Genomic DNA, 9,901 nt, shown 5'->3' with positions numbered 1-9,901 from the left:
TCATTTAAATTACTCTCATTTGTCAACCCATTGTAACTAGGGAATTAAAGGGGAGATAAACCTTAGAAATTACAGATTTTGCTGTTGTACTATTGAGCAAGGAACATCTTCCTGTTGCCCTTGAAAATTAAACTTATTCTGATTATATAGGTTGGGATGCAAAAAATTGTAGATCAGGAATTGTAGATCAAAAATTGTAGATCAGTTACAATTCTTGTGCAAAACCCATTATCCTAAAAATTCAGTCATTGACTCTTAAAAGATACCATTTAGAATGTGGAACCATGTGCTGGAGGTGTTTTAATCAAACAGAATCCAACAAACACCTATAAATGTTTGTTCTTTTATCATACTGGTCAGCAGGAAGTTTTGGCTCTTGGTCACTGAAAAATAGTGCAAGCCTGCTGGGTTGTGGTGGGCAAAAACAGCAATTTCCACCATAGTCTAACTACACTCTCTATAGCTGCCTTTTACCTTTAAATTGGCAGTGGCCGGTGGGGGGTGGACTGTTTCCCTAAGAGGCTGGATTTGGCCAGTGGCCAACCTCTGCTTTAACATCTAGACTGTCTATTGATAGGGTTGCCAGGTCTCTTTTTGCCACCGGCGGGAGATTTTTGGGATGGAGCCTGAGGAGGGTGGGGTTTGGGGAGTGGAGGGACTTCAATGCCATAGAGTCCAATTGCCAAAGCTGCCAATTTCTCCAGGTGAACTGAGCTCTATCGTCTGGAGATCAGTTTTAGTAGTCACTACTTTTTCGTGATTATTGTAATTGTGCAATCATAATCATTTAGCCATTGGCTTTGTTGCAATTTGTATATTATCGTTCACATTAGCTCTTACCTGAGAGACTTGTAATCGTTTGAGCCGTTTGGCCACACTGATTTCTCTGCCATCATAGGCGTTGCCTTAAGCCCTGTGAGGCTACAGTGTGATGTAACACATTTTTATTTTCATTCATGTTGTTTGGTTTGGATTTTCGCAACCAATATATTGTTACTGTAACATCCTATTTGGAGTTCTTATTTATTTATTTTTTGAGCCAAGTGCTGCCTTTACATATAGTTGCCACTAAGTTCAGCATAGGTTTCTTCCCTTTTCAGTACCTGGAGGTTGGCAACTCTATCTATTGACCTAACTGCCCTGTGAAACTTCTTCAAGAGCAACTGCAACATTTCAGAGAACACAATACTACCTGTGAGAGGCTCAATTCTAGTTTTCCCAGAATCCAAGTCCAATCTTGTACTCATCAACATTTGGCAGATGAAAAATTGCATGCTTGTTTTCTGTTAAGTGGGAAAGTAGTTTATCGTAAGAGGATAGCAAGGAAACAGCATGAGCAACATCCCCACAGAGCAAGATCCCATTACAGAAGGTTCAATATCTTAAATTTAGGAACATGCTCAATAATAGCTCCCTTGTTGTGCCTTGTGGGGCAGGGAACAGCATTTTATTTGTTTAAACAATGGGGAAATTTAAAGGCGGCCTATGTAGGAAGCAAGACTTTGCACACTATTAGCGCTGAAACTCTCCGGCAACTAGCAACAGGAGTCTCTGCTACACAGCAAACTTAGCATGATGATTCATTTGATTGCCAAACAATTTGCAACAGAGTTGATTCGGGAGTCTCTAGAGAAACATCCATGATAATAAAACATTCTATCAAGTCTTATCATTGCTTTTATAATCACCGCTCATTTCTGGATCACAAAACAGTGGGCAAGAGGCCCACGGCAGTAACCAGGAAGATCAATGGACATTGAACATCAGGCCCTGACTTTCTTTTTTTCCCATCTTGTCTTGGCTGTCTAGCACTTCCCTTGCTTTGTGCCGTTCCCGCCCCCCACACCCCAATCAAAACTTGTGCCTGGAGCGAAAGTTATTTTCTCACATACAAAGCAGTTTCATCAAACTACTCTCCTGAACTTGCTTCTCTAGATTTTTGTATGGCCCTTGTATATTGCTTCTCTGTATCTCATCATTTTAAAACCAAGTAATCTGAATGCCCCCTGTGACTTCGGGCTATTCTCCATGTTATGATGAAGTGCTACAGTAAATATTGCTTCTCTGGGTCTGAATTATAAAACGTAAAAGATTTCTATTTGTGTATGTGATGCAAATCTGGGAGTGTGTTAGCATTTATAGGCCTCTTTCATAAATATACTTTGTATCTTGCTAATAAAATTCTCCCTGTTGGCTTGCATTTGGGTGTTTCCACACCACATAGGGTTGCCAGGTTATTCTTTGCCATCAGTGGGAGGTTTGGGGGGTGGAGCCTGAAGAGGGCGGGGTTTGGGGAGAGGAGGGACTTGAATGCCATAGTGTCCAATTGCCAAAGTGGCCATTTTCTCCAGGGGAACTGATCTCTATCGGCTGGAGATCAGTTGTAATAGCAGAAGATCTCCAGCCAGTGCCTGGAGGTTGGCAACCCTAACACCACATGACAGGCTTATGTGTTTTCACACTGCTGCAGCTGCCAGCCAATACAGTACAGTGGTACTGGGGGCTTCCCCAAGGCATCTTTTCCTGCTCCAGTCACCTGAGGTGGTCAATCCTCCCCCCCACACACACATACTACCAGAGGTTTTTTTCCCCCAGTTTTTATTTTAATCATCAAGTGACCTACTATTACAGTGGTCGAGTATAATATTATAACAACCAATCTGTCAGGTTTTCTGAATCCCCAGCTTTCTTCTTCTTTTTTAAAGTAAGTCTTCGGCCATTTTTGCTGTGGAATATAAAGGGAAAGCATATCTCTACAATGAACCAGGGCTAGGCTAGAGACTTACTTAAAAAACAACAACACCAAAGCTGACAATTCAGAGAATTTGATACTGTTATAATGCTATCATGCAGTGATACCTACTCTATGGCTTGGGAGAAATATGTAATATTTAAGTTGTATGTAAGTTGTAAGTATGAAATATATACAGAAATATGTACATATTTGTACATATTACACAGAAATATGTAAGTTGCAGACCTCTCTGAGGTTAAGGCCTCATGCCAGGGATGGAAGTAAATGTTTTGGTTGAAGATAATTGCAAATGCAGCTCTCCAGGAGCCATGGAGTGAGTACCAGTGCTATATCGATATGCCAATTGCTGGTTAAAAAATATCCTCCAGTGGTTGGAATTGAATGTGAGGGACTGGGGCAGGGAAAATGGTGCTGATGTTGGCAGGAGCGAGAAGGTCTGGATTTTCCGATCCACATGGGTGCCACCCTAGCAGCTTTGCCAGCCTCCAGCTGGGGCCTAGAGATCCCCCAGAATTGCAACCGATCTCCAGACTACATGGATCAGTTCCCCTGGAGAAAATGGCTGCTTTGGAGGGTGGAGTCTATGACATTATAACCTGCTGAGGTCCCTCCCCAGGCTACACCCCCAAACTTCCAGGAATTTCCCAAAGTGCAGTTGGCAGGCCATGCACTCTGGCTTTGCTGACCACTTTTCCAAAATGGCAAAGCAAAGCCAATTTGGGAAAAGTTACAGGAAAGACAGGGAAATCTTGGAAGTGTATGGAAGTACCACAGTGCTGTGAGGTAGCTGGGGGGGGGGGGGGGCTGCTTTCCAGTAGTCTCCAATCCAAGGCAAACAACCCATGTGTACATGACCGTGGTCTCAGATGTCTCTGCTCCAGCATATCTCTCTGATACTTTTTGTTGCAATTATCATTCACACTTTCAGAGGTTAAGCCATAAGGAACTGCTATGTAAACAATTGCATATACATAAATAGAAGCAATGGGTATAACATGGCGCACAAGAAGTTTGAGCCAGAGAAGTCACTGGTTCAGATCTGATATTTGTTACAACCCACTCAGTCTCTCAGCCTCATTCAGCCATCCACAATATGGAGATAATTCTAACCTATGTAACAGGTTTGTTGTAATGAAGCTGCCCTTTCAACATTCTAAAGAGCTGGAGAAATGCAAAGTATTATGAAGTTGATTTTTATACCTCGCTTTTCTCTGCCGAAAGTAGTCTGAAAGTGGCTTACAATCGCTTCCCCCCCTACCAGTCACCTCATGAGGTAGGTGAGGCTGAAAGAGTTCTGAGAGAACTGTGACTAGCCCAAGGACACACAGCAGGCTGCATATAGAGGAGTGGGGAATAGGATTGCCAGTTCTGGGTTGGGAAATAATTGGAGATTTTTGGGGTGGAGCCTGAGGAGGGTGGGGTTTGGAGAGGGATGGGACTTCAATGCCATAGAGTCCTATTGCCAAAGCGCCCATTAGCTCTGATCTCTATCACCTGGAGATCAGTTAATAGTGGAAGGTCTCCAGCCACCACCTGGAGGTTGGCAACCCTAGTGGGGAATCTAATCTGGTTCTCCAGATTAGAGTCTGCTGCTCATGTGGAGGAACAGGGAATCAAATCTGATTAAACAGCCAGAATAGTTTCTTCTTCTATGAAACATGCAAATTTGGGTAGCTAAATAAGGATCAAATAGATCTCCAGCTGCAGGCCCAATCGAAATCCACTTTTGGATCAGTTGCATACCGTTTGTATTCAACAACCCACCCACTAAACATGGGTGAAGATGAACATTGGCAGGTGGGGTTGATTTGTATGCAAAAACCTAGGGAGACTTTTCACTGTTGCATACAATCTTGCTGGCTTATAGATATGTATTTACATATCTACGGTGTGTTAACAAATGCACTTTGTACACTAATGGTTCTAGAACACTCCTATGCATCGGACTCTGGTGACGGTTTTGGCCCTTTGAAAGCACCCTTTGAAGGTTGTGGGAGCATCTGAGCCCCCTGCTTAGTCATTAACTTCTGCAATTGTACAGCGTCCCATTTGTGCTTCCAGGCCTGCCCCGATTTCTTTTGAATTCCCCATCCCTTTAGGAGATCAGGCCCCTTTGATATTCACAACATGGTTGTGAAAAAACTGGACTTCACTTTGGGTGAAGCATCAGCTCCTTGGAAGCTGAGGGATTTGACACACTCAGGACATGCTGAGATGCAATTGTCCATTCCAAACACTTCCCCACCGGCCCTTTTGTCCTCTCCAGGCCAGATACAACACCTGCTGTGAGCTTCATTTAGTGTCTAAGTTCCAAAAATTTCCATGGCCCCTCCTGACACAACCAAATCCAAGAACAAAGGGGAAGGGCGTTTTCTGGGCCTCTCTATCAGCTGTCACCCCTCCCCCAAGAGCCGGTGTCCTAGACCTCTGGAGCCAAGCACAGTACTGAAACATTTACATATTTTACAACACACCAAACTCCCTCCTCTTCTCACACTTCTGTATCAGCAAAGGGACTGTCCGTGTCAGGACTGTCCGTCACAGAGCCAAGGCTGAAGAATTAAATCTTTGTAGTGTACAGTTCGGTTTACATCCTAGGGAACTTTTTTGGCTACAGGCCAGACTAGAGAGGCATTTGTATTTGTATTTATGAATCGCTTTGCAAATATGTGTAAAGCCTTACAAATCATACTAATTATTATTGTTCAGTAATAATACATGCCTCCCAAGGGAGCCATATGTTCCGATTAGTGCTAAGAGATTAGCATTAAATGATTCCTGGCTTTAATTGTGTGATCCAGGGTTCCCCCCCCCCCTGCATTATTCATTGTATTTATTGTACAGGTCTATGTTGCATTGTTTTTATAAGTCTCTAATCCACCTTTAGTTTCAATGAGAAAGGCAGATCATAAATGAAGTAAGTAAATAAATACATATGTTTTCAAAGGGAGAATGGCTATTGCTTCTTTTATGAGAATTCCAGATGGGTAGTCACGTTAGTCAGTAGCAGCAAAGTAAAACATGAGTCTTAGAATCTAAATGCATTCCAGTGAAAGCTTTTGTGATTCAGAGCTCCCTTGATTAGATGTTTTTTGGAGTATATATCCATTATGCCCAATCTTACACATTTGAAGAAGTGAGTTCTGACTGACAAAACTTATGCTGGAAAAAACATGGTTAATTTTTAAGATCCCACTGGACTCCTGTTTTATTGCATTGCTGCTTGTGTATTAGTATATTTTGGTGCAATCTCACATCTTTTTCGCTGAGTACAAACCATCCTAATTAGTCTGAAAGAGTTCCTTAATCAGTGCCTCAAAGCTCTAATATATTGCAGACAGGACTTCTACCACGCCTTGCACCAACATATTTTTCTCCTTTTCCCTTTTAGCTTCAGGTTGCACAAAGAGTTCTTTGAAACTTAAAACTTAGTTGATTGCATTGTGATTTTTTATTGTGAAATACTCTGCAGAAATCAAATGGATTTATACTTTAGTAACTCCATAGGATTGTACTGTTACTTGTTCCTAATCAAAGGATCACTGTTCCTGTCTGGATTTATTGCATTTGTATCTTGCCTTTCCTTCAAGAAGATTTGGGTGGTGTACGTAAGAGCTATCTAGTTTATCCTCCCAATAGTTCTGAATTTCAGGAGTGTTTATAGAGGGTACGGGGTGGTGAGGGAAATTGTGCTCTGGTTCCTTTGCCTTTGAAACATGCAGGTTTTACTGCCAATTCACACATTACAAAGTTCATGTTTTCCGCGTGGACTTTTTACAGTGGTCCTTATTCAGATTGAGAATGAAGGGAGAAAGGACGGAAGTTTTGTATCCCAAACCATTTGCCCTGCCTGAAATGGTCCCAGGAAACCTCTAGTAGTCTGTTACTTACATGTACTGATGGCTACACGTAAATTTCCCAAATGAGTCAGATAGGTTTCCTGAGACACTTTTTCTGATTGAGAAACTGTTGCTGAAGGAAAGGCTTATGCTTCTTCTCATCATATACCACAGTTTTGATCCAAAATTAGGCCTGTGTGTACAGTGTGCCTGGGAGTTAAATTCCCAGCAGGGAACCTCCAGGGCATGTCTTATTGAAACTCCTTGTGGCAATCACATGGCAGGCACAAGGACTTTGTAATGTGGATTGGCCCTGATTTACAGCTTCTTGGCCCTCTTTCTCAAGAGTGCTATGTCATCTTCACAGTAAACGCAATAGCCTGTCTAGGGTACCTTTATGTAACTACTTTATTATGGCACACATCTTACAAAGGAGCAAATGTGGTATAGCGGTAACAGTGTTAGATTAGGATCTGGGACGTCCGGGTCTGAATCCCACTCTAACTGTGGGTCAGTCACACACTTTCAGCCTAACCTACTTCACAGGGTTGTCGTGAGGATAAAATGGAGAAGAGGAGAACAATGTTGGGGAGAAAGCCAGGGCATAAATTAAGTAAACAAATAAGCAGTCTACTAGGACCAGGTATTTAAAAACAAATACTTTGGTTCACTAAAATAAATTATCTGATTGCTTTTGGACCCTCTCTGAGGCATTTGTGGCCACCACTTTTGGCGGCGGGAGATGTGTTAGAAGAGTGTTCCCAGGTTTCTGTTGCATCTCAGGACAGAGTTGCTGATAACACAGGAAAGGCAAAAGGCGGGAAGGAGCACTGGAAGCCTGCTGAGGGATGTCAGCTTTTATGGGCAAGTGGGAGGGCAAAACAACATGAGGAATTCAGAAAGGAAGCACTTTGATCTTGACTTTGAACCTCTGACAATTCCCAGCAATCGCCGTTGCCTCCCACATATCCCAAGGATTCCACCTAACATCCAAGCATAAAACAAAAACGGCCAGGGCAGAATTCCACTCTGGCAAGGCGCTGATCTTTCTGCTTTCCTAGGCCCTTTGGCTTTAGTTCATTGATTTAATTCATATTCCGCTTTGCTTCCAAAACGGGGCTGAAAGCAAGCTCCGCTTGGCGTACTCTCCAACAGTTCACTGTAATTGTGTTGTGATCATTGTACAAGGTTTGTAAATGAACCTTGTTTGGATTAGCGTCTACCTCAGTTGCCTGTCGTGACAATTTGTCTTATTGTCCCACCAAGACCTGTTGCTGTAGTCTTCCCACGCACTCCTCCCCTATTGTTACTTTTTGCTGAAGGCTCTTATGCCTACACTGTGTTTATTTCATCTGCACTAGCTTGTCTTGCACTGGCTTCTGAGTAGGGGGTTAGTATTTCTTTACAGGTTGAGTATCCCTTATCCGGACTGCTTGGGATCAGAAATGGTTCGTATTTTGGATCTTTCTGTATTTTGCAATTTTTTTGCATATACATAATGAGATATTTTGTGGATGGGACCCGTCTAAACACAAAATTTATTAATGTTTTTATATATACTTTATACACATAGCCTAAATATAATTTTAAACAATATTTTTAATAATGTTGTGTACATTGAACCATTAATGGCACTGCTGAGGGCCTGTGAGTTGTGCATGCATGCTGGCTCAAAATGTCTGGTTTTCAGATCCGTCTGGCTATCGGATGTCCAGATAAGGGATTCTCAACCTGTATTTCATTTTTGCTCTGCCTTTCTCCCTAAGGGGGATCCAAAGTGGCTTACATCCTGTGTTTTATTCTCACAACAACCCTGTGAGGTAGGTTAAAGGGAGAGTGTGTGACTGGCTTGGCCAAAGTCACCCAGCAAGCTTCCATGGCAGATGAGGATTCAAATGTGAGTCTTTCAGATCCTAGTCCAACATGCTAATCACAGGACTACACTGGTAAACAAACTGTTATAGTTTCCCTTTTTTTAAAAAAATTAAGAATATTTAATTTAAATAATGGATTTGGTTGTACTTATTATAGAATAGATTAAACTTAAAACAACTCTGCGACATATGCTACCTGGAGAGGTGGCTAGGAATCATAATGATTTTTGAAAAGGCATTGCTGAATTTCTCAAAAAGGCAATGTAGGATCAAAGTAGGCAAAGGTAATTTGCAAAGGACCAGTATCAGACAACAGCACTGATCTGCCGTCAGTAGGGACCATTGGAATGTCTGCACAGGCATACCTCTATTACCTTTCTTCAGGCTTTGTTTCATGACTTGTGATCCTGTGCATGTTTACTCAGCAGTAACTCCTGCTGCGTTCATTAGAGATTTCTCCCAGGTAAATGTACATAGGGTGAGGCATCAGGCTGAATTCTTTCTTTTGCCTGCGCATGTTCAACTTAAAACAAAACAAACAAACACATACAAATGATGTGCTTCCTCCTATTAATAACTGAATGTTTTTTTGCCTTGTGGGAACAGCTTAGTGTTTTTGTTCATCCTGACAAATCTGTGCATGGCAGAGGTGGGTCTTTATAATATACTGCTAAATTCATAGATGTACATAAAATCTGAAAAAGGGGAGGGGATATGTTGAAAAGCTGTCCCTATGATATCATCAAACAGGCCAAACATTTTTAAAAGCTGCCTTAGGCTTCAGTAAGATTGTTGAATATGTTGACATGTGTAACTATCAGATTTTTAAAAAGAACCACTGCTACTGGTTGAAAATGCAGGACAAAGGCCAGGAAATGCTTGTGAAATGTTTGTCCCAAAACCATTACTAGAGATAGGCTGCAAAACCTAAGAACACTTACCTGGTTCAAAGCTTCCTTGAATAGATTGGGACTTACTTCCAAGTAGACTTGCTTAGAGTGGCTCCCATCATTATAGTAAGTTTAGTCAGGTAATTATTTTATTTATTTATTTTTAATTAAAAAATACAAATAATGACATTACTGGGTACAAATGTAAAGATGCCAGTAGTTTACATTAGAGCAAGCCCTTGGGACAGAAATCTACAAGGAAGTGCAGAACGAGTGGAAATAGGATTTTAGAATAAAATAAATGTGCAGTTGGTTCAGGATGAATAGAAACCACAACACTAAAATATTCTCCATCCTCTCCCTGCAATGTATAGAATCATGCACTCCAGGGGTAGGCACACCCCTTTTTTTAGCTCAAGTGCCAACCCCCTTCCATCTACCTGTGAACATTCTGATTTGCTGGCAAACAAATGTGGGGGATGGGGGGAGGAATGAGAGTTGTAATTGGCCAGACACACTGGAAACAAAAGAAGCTACAGAGGT

Source organism: Euleptes europaea, chromosome 6 (genome assembly GCF_029931775.1).
Source record: "Euleptes europaea isolate rEulEur1 chromosome 6, rEulEur1.hap1, whole genome shotgun sequence".
Taxonomy (NCBI): domain Eukaryota; kingdom Metazoa; phylum Chordata; class Lepidosauria; order Squamata; family Sphaerodactylidae; genus Euleptes; species Euleptes europaea.
The sequence above is the reverse complement of the archived record's forward strand: the minus strand, read 5'-3'. Positions refer to the sequence as shown.